This window comes from Canis lupus, chromosome 1, assembly GCF_003254725.2.
Source record: "Canis lupus dingo isolate Sandy chromosome 1, ASM325472v2, whole genome shotgun sequence".
Classification (NCBI taxonomy): Eukaryota; Metazoa; Chordata; class Mammalia; order Carnivora; family Canidae; genus Canis; species Canis lupus.
The window spans coordinates 15,418,772-15,425,180 of NC_064243.1; positions in this window are offsets into that span (position 1 = coordinate 15,418,772).

Below are 6,409 nucleotides of genomic sequence, written 5' to 3' on the forward strand. Positions count from 1 at the left end.
CTTTATAGCGAGAGGATAACATTATTTTTCAGTTTTATAATGCACTGATGTTTACTATGATGAACTCAGGTTCCAATGGAGACAGGGTGAAAGGACCAATTATCCCTCCCACTTGTTACGGAGAGGACTGGGTGAATGACTACCTCTGAATGAATCATTCACTTTTCTGAGACTAGAGTAAAAGAAACACTGCATTTGGGGCATTAAAAAAAAAAAAAAAGGGCTCTGCCTTCTTCCTTGTGCTGTGTGCTCTTTGAAGACACTGCTTATGCTGCTGCTTTTGCATTCTGGCTCTTCCGCCCAGAAACAGTGCCTGCACAGAAGGGTGTTCAGAAATATTGCGACTACCTCTCTGATTTGCATTAATATAAAATATTCAAAAAGAAGCAGCAGTTGCCCATTACTTCTTCATGGTAATGCTGATGCATGTAAAGGAGATTAATTTTATCTTTGAGATTTTGTATCTGAGTGACTTGTACAGGATTTCCAGCTCTGGCTCCATTGCTCTGTTCACAACTGTGGAAGGAAGATGATGAATGGAAGGAGGACTCCCGTTGATCTTAGACAGTTTAATAAATGTATATTTTACATCGCTTAAGAGTAAGTCTTTTTTTTTTTTTTTTTTTTTTTTTAAATTTTATTTATTTATGATAGTCACAGAGAGAGAGAGAGAGAGAGAGAGAGGGGCAGAGACACAGGCAGAGGGAGAAGCAGGCTCCATGCACCGGGAGCCTGACGTGGGATTCGATCCTGGGTCTCCAGGACCGCGCCCTGGGCCAAAGGCAGGCGCCAAACCGCTGCGCCACCCAGGGATCCCGGGAGTAAGTCTTAAGTCTGTGGACTACCATAATATGCTCTAAGCACTTGAATATTGATTCAGTGGGCATAGAATCATTTTTCTAGTAATGACTTAACTCTGTGGTTCAGAGGAAGACCTACAGAAACATGACATATTCATTCAATTGTAAGGTATCTTATAAAAGAGGGAAGCGGTTCCTTCTAATACCAACTGAAGCAACTGGTTTGCACTCTGATGCAAGTGATCAGATAACCTTTCTCATTAACTTTGCTTGCCAAACTCAGGAAGTTATTAATGGACATAAAATGATCCAGTCCTTTTAAAAATCCAGCCACTGTACTCATCTCATGACCTCTTGCTGCAGAGAATTCCATATACCCAGCTAATGAAGTATAGTCTATTATTAGATCTAAATTTACTGCCTACTAATTTCATTGAGTGTCTCTGCTCTCATATTATAAAGAGGGTAAAAGGGAAAAACTCATTCATTTTCACTGTGCCCTTCATTCTTTGGAATCCCTTATGTCATTCCCTTTCTTATTAAAAATTTGTTGGTTTGCATTTTGAAGGAGGGGGGATTATTGGTAAGTGTGCTTTTAAAAAGTTGACATATAATAACAAAAGCCCGTTCCCATATTTACTTCTAGAAAAAAAGAACTAACCCAAAACAACAATGTGTGTTAATTAAGATTTCTTTCTGGGAGGTGTCAACAGTTATGGTGGAAGACCAACATGCCTGGCTCTTGGTTTTTAATTCCATCTTGGATATTGTCTCCGGCAGGTTGTCAAATACCATTGGGGGTCTCCAGTGATGTTGCATCATTCATTTCACGTCTTTTATTTCCCTAGTAAAATTCTGGCTATCTATAAAGGCACTATGATGCTACTTTTTCCTATTTGTTTGTGAAGAGTTAGAAAGGTCTGTAGGTTTGTACAGAGTAAGATGGCAAAGGAAGACTTGTGATTGAAACATTCTTGAATTTTAACTGTAGCGTGTGGTTCCTCCATGATGATAAAGCCAGTTTAAAAAAAGACTGGGTATTTTGTTATCTCCCCAGCATATGGGGAAGCAAAGACTGCATGGGGTTCCCTTGGTGGCATATTACTGCTTAATATGTTTTAAAAATAATTTTTATAAGAAGAGACACCTCCCCGCCCCCCAACCATGTATTTTACTTTTGTTCAATCCTCTGTAAAGGCACAGAGAAGCTGGAATATTGGAAAGACTGGATCACTGACTCTATTCTGTTAATAAGCCCTCTTTACTGTTTGTTGTTTAACTGCTAAGTAACTGCCAAACATTTCAAGTCATTGTTACAGTAACAGAAAGTGGTAGGCTTTCTAGAGATTGTATTGCTGTGAACGCCAAACAGCCACAATTTAGCAGAAGGCATACAGGATTTAAAGAAAATAGTTCATTTTGCTGAAGTCACAATTTCTTTGTATTACCAACAAAGGGAACTTATCTTTTTTCCACTATCCATTTCTGAAATTGTAACCTGTATAATATTGACCATTAACAATGTGTCCTACTGCTCTTGCTTTAAAGACATTTCATTGCTCTGCTCAAACGGGGTCCCTTCTCAGGACCAGGAGAAATAACCAGGTTCGGATGAATGCTGAGTTTACAGGGTAGATGCTGCTCAGAGAAGACCCCAGACAAAGAAATCTGGCTCGAGAGACAGAGCTGTAGCATTAAGCAGCCTTGTCAGACCTCCTGAGAAAAGACTAAGATCTATCTGTAATCTTCATTGTGGACATTGAAGCAAGGGATGAGTGTCCTAGCATAGAGATGAGCATGTGGGATGAGGGCAGCATGGATCCCGGGATTAGGCTCCAGCTCAGGCCTATCAAGAAGGTATTCACAGTTGGTGGCACCTTTCAGATGCTGTAGAAATTTGTTGGAGGTGGCCTTCTGATCTTAATTTCCCTAGCTTTCCAATGTTACAATAAAACTGCTCCTTCCTGAAATTCCTAGAAAAATGTGCTGTTGGGTATTAGCTGAACTGGCAAGATATTTGGGAAAGAACTATTTCATTTGCAGGCAGACACCAAAAAAGAGCTTCCCAAGGTTCAGGGCCTTGAATTTTGGAAAAAGCTACTGCCTCTGGAAGTGTTCTAAAAGGCTTTGAGTGACAAAGATCCAGCTGAACTCAGCTGAATGAAGTGACTTGGAGAAGATCAGGTTAAGGACATGGCACTTCCTCTTACTGTCTCGTATAAGCTCAGGGTAGTCACCACTGTATTGAGAACCACATGTAGAAAGAATTTTGGTTGTAGTTTCTAGTTACATGGAATTGGGTAGAAGCAAAAGGGTTAGAAACCTACTGTTAATGACTGAATCATTTTGACAAAGAATCCATGATCCTTTCCTAGTAAAACCTTTGTTCAACACTTAAAACACCTGTTGGGCCTCCAGCCATCCGTGAACAGGAGGCAGACTTCAAAGGCTATAAATAGACTTCAAGTAGGGCATGTGTCTATCCTCATCTCCCCCATACTTCAGGTGTTGGCAAGTAGGGTAATGAATTAGAAAGAGCCTCCCAGAAGATGAGTCGGAAGCTACTAATAACAATGGCTCAGGATGCTCCTCCTAGAAAGCAGAATCAGGGCTTACCTACATTAGGAACCTCTCCTGTTCCCTGGTTGAGGTGCAGAGACATCACAGATTCTGCCAGAGGGATGTCAAAATTGCTATGAAGCCAACCGTAAAGCAATCACTTTGCATCCACATTCTTCTCCTTTGGATGAATTCTGTCCTTGCTCCAGTATCTTATGCTCTGAGAATGTGTAGAGAGCCTAAACTTTCCATTTTTTAACCCAAAGATTGCCACATCTAGAGAAGCCACCTCTAGACCATATGGAAGAGAATACAGATTGTTCTAACATCATGGGCTCTAAGCTGGATGCAATGATGAGATGTGTTTTCTCCCTTAGGGAGGTGGATGAGTGGGTTCTCTAAGTGAGAAATAAGAGGAAAATCTCTGGGAATTTTCTGTATGGGTAGACTATGTCAGGAACAGTGTGATATGTCAGTACGCACATTTCCTCTTCAAGGGCAGTGAGAAAAATGATCGCCAAGTTTCCTTGCATGTAGTTTGGGGACAGGGGACTGACTGCTTTCTGGATAGTGAAATGAGCTTGAAAGACCCTCTAGCTTTTTTCATGCAGCCGCAGAGGTTAAGTGGTGTCATGAGATGGAAAGAGCCCAGTCAGAGTTACCCCCAGATTCCCTAGATTAAGACTTACACTGTTATGCCACTGAGTGTGTCCTATCTTGACTCATATACTACCCAATTCGAGCTAAATATTTGCTACCCGGACATGCCTAATTACATATTTCCATCCTGCAGAAAATAATCAATTTGAGCTGAAGGTTTACCACTTTGGGCACATGTAACTTCCTTGCTTTTCAAGTTGTATTACAATTATAAAACATGCACAGCTTTGGATAAATATTATCATTTTCATATTCTCATTATTTTAATACAATATTAGAATGAAAATTAGTAGAATACTGGAGTGATTGCTCAAACCACTATCGAGACAGAATTTGACCTAAGTTGTTGGCTAGCAGGAAAGGCTAAAGGAAAAATCACTAGCCAGCAGACATAAAAAACAGTTCACCCTGTGAAAGGTAGTAAAGGCTATTGTATAAGATGGCAAATTGTGGGGCACCTGGGTGGCTTCGTTGGTTGAGCCTCTGACTCTTGATTTTGGCTCAGGTCATGATCTCAAGGCTCTGGGATCAGGCCCTGCATTAGGCTCCATGCTCAGCAGGGAGTCTGATGGAGATTCCCTCTAGCTCCCTCTCCCCCTCCCCCACTCCACTCATGCTCTTGCTCTCTCTCCCTCTTTCTCTTTCTAAAATAAATAAATCTTTAAAAAAAAAAAAGATGTCAAATTTCAACTTTACTCAACAACCAGGACTACTTCTAAAATAAATCATATATTAATTGTAGTGCAGAGAATGAAGTTAGTAATTTTCTTCAAGATATTTTATGGCTTTTAGGAAGGCTTGGTTAAAAACCCCTCTAAGCATTACTGTACATAGAAACCCAAGTTGCATAGACCCACACTATCCAGTAGAACTTTCTGCAAAGATGGAAACATTCTGTATCTGTGCTGTGCAGTATCATAGCCACTAACCACATGTGGCTACTAAACAATGTGACTGGGGCGACTGCAGAACTAGATTTTTTAATTTTATGTAACTGTTATTAATTTAATCAGAATAGTTTCATGTGACTAGGGGCTACTGAACTGGACACCACAGGTATAGAGCTTACCTACCTGTTGAGTCTGCTGCATGAAATGAGAAAAAGAACATGTAAAATACATGTAACTTCTTACTGAGGCTAATTTCTCTCTCGGTAAGTACACATTATACCAGATTGACTCTAACAGCCATTTTACAAAAGGTGTTGAGGATTAAGACAAGAAAACACAAATGAAGATTAAAAAAAAATAAAACAGAAATTGGTAGATTAACTCACGGCAGCCTCATGCATAGTTTATAAAACAACAAAAAAACTTTATTTTTAAAAACTTAGTCATTGAAGAATAATAATTTAGAATCCTAAGAATAATCTCAGTTGGGGAAAGAATATAACATGAGCAAGGTAAATACAGACAAATCATCTGGTTATTGACTAATCAATCCATTTCGTGGAGTGTATTACAGCTTTTCCTTTAACAAGAATCTGAAGAGCTGCTCTCCCCTGAGGATGGGAACATTAAGTATTGCAGAAGCTCTGACGATTAAAGAGTTGCTGGTCATATTGATTTACACCCTCCTTCATCTTCTTTTCCCCCACAAGGGGCCATTTGGAAGATATTATGTTGGAACCAACCTATCAGAAGAGAGTAGTGAACGGTCACTGTTGCCACTCAGGTACTTTATAGGCACCTGCGAATTAGCCTTGTGAGGGGTGAACTAGCAACCCAGTTCTGAGTTCCCTGGAGTTTCTTTTTTAAAGTTTGAAAAAGGGGCAAGAACATCCATGTTCTTAAAGGATAGAGGAATATTACACTAGGAAAAGGAAGGAGCATAGTCTAGCATTTTACTCCCAGTGATTTTTTTTTTTCCCCTGTGAACAGGAGTCCTGCAGATGGAAAACCAGGAAAAACAATTTCCTTTCCCTACCATTCTTTTCCCTCCTGCCTGAAAAATCTCTAACAGGTTTTTCTGCTAATGGGGAAAGCAAATTTGCCTTCTGCTGTGAGTGGGCCTTTCAGTATTCAACTTGGCTCTCATGGTCGTTCCACTTATTCTGATTACTCAGGGGCGTCTGCTTCTTTTCTTCCCCTCCAGGAACTCTGCATCAAGATGACCTCTTTCTGAACTACGAAAGACCTACCGAAAGAGCATTCTTTTAGTAAAAGAATCTTTTTGTAGATCTTTAATATTTGATTGAGATGCATGCACATTTACTTTGGGAAAATAAAATAATTGGGGAATTCGTTACTACATTTAAATCTTAATTTAGGGCTTTTAAGAGAACATCTCACAAAGTGTTAAAATAAAACTCAGATATCATAAAGGAGCTCTGAACCATAAAAATAGAACTTGAAGTTCATTTGTTTCTAACCTCCTCCTTTTACAGATGG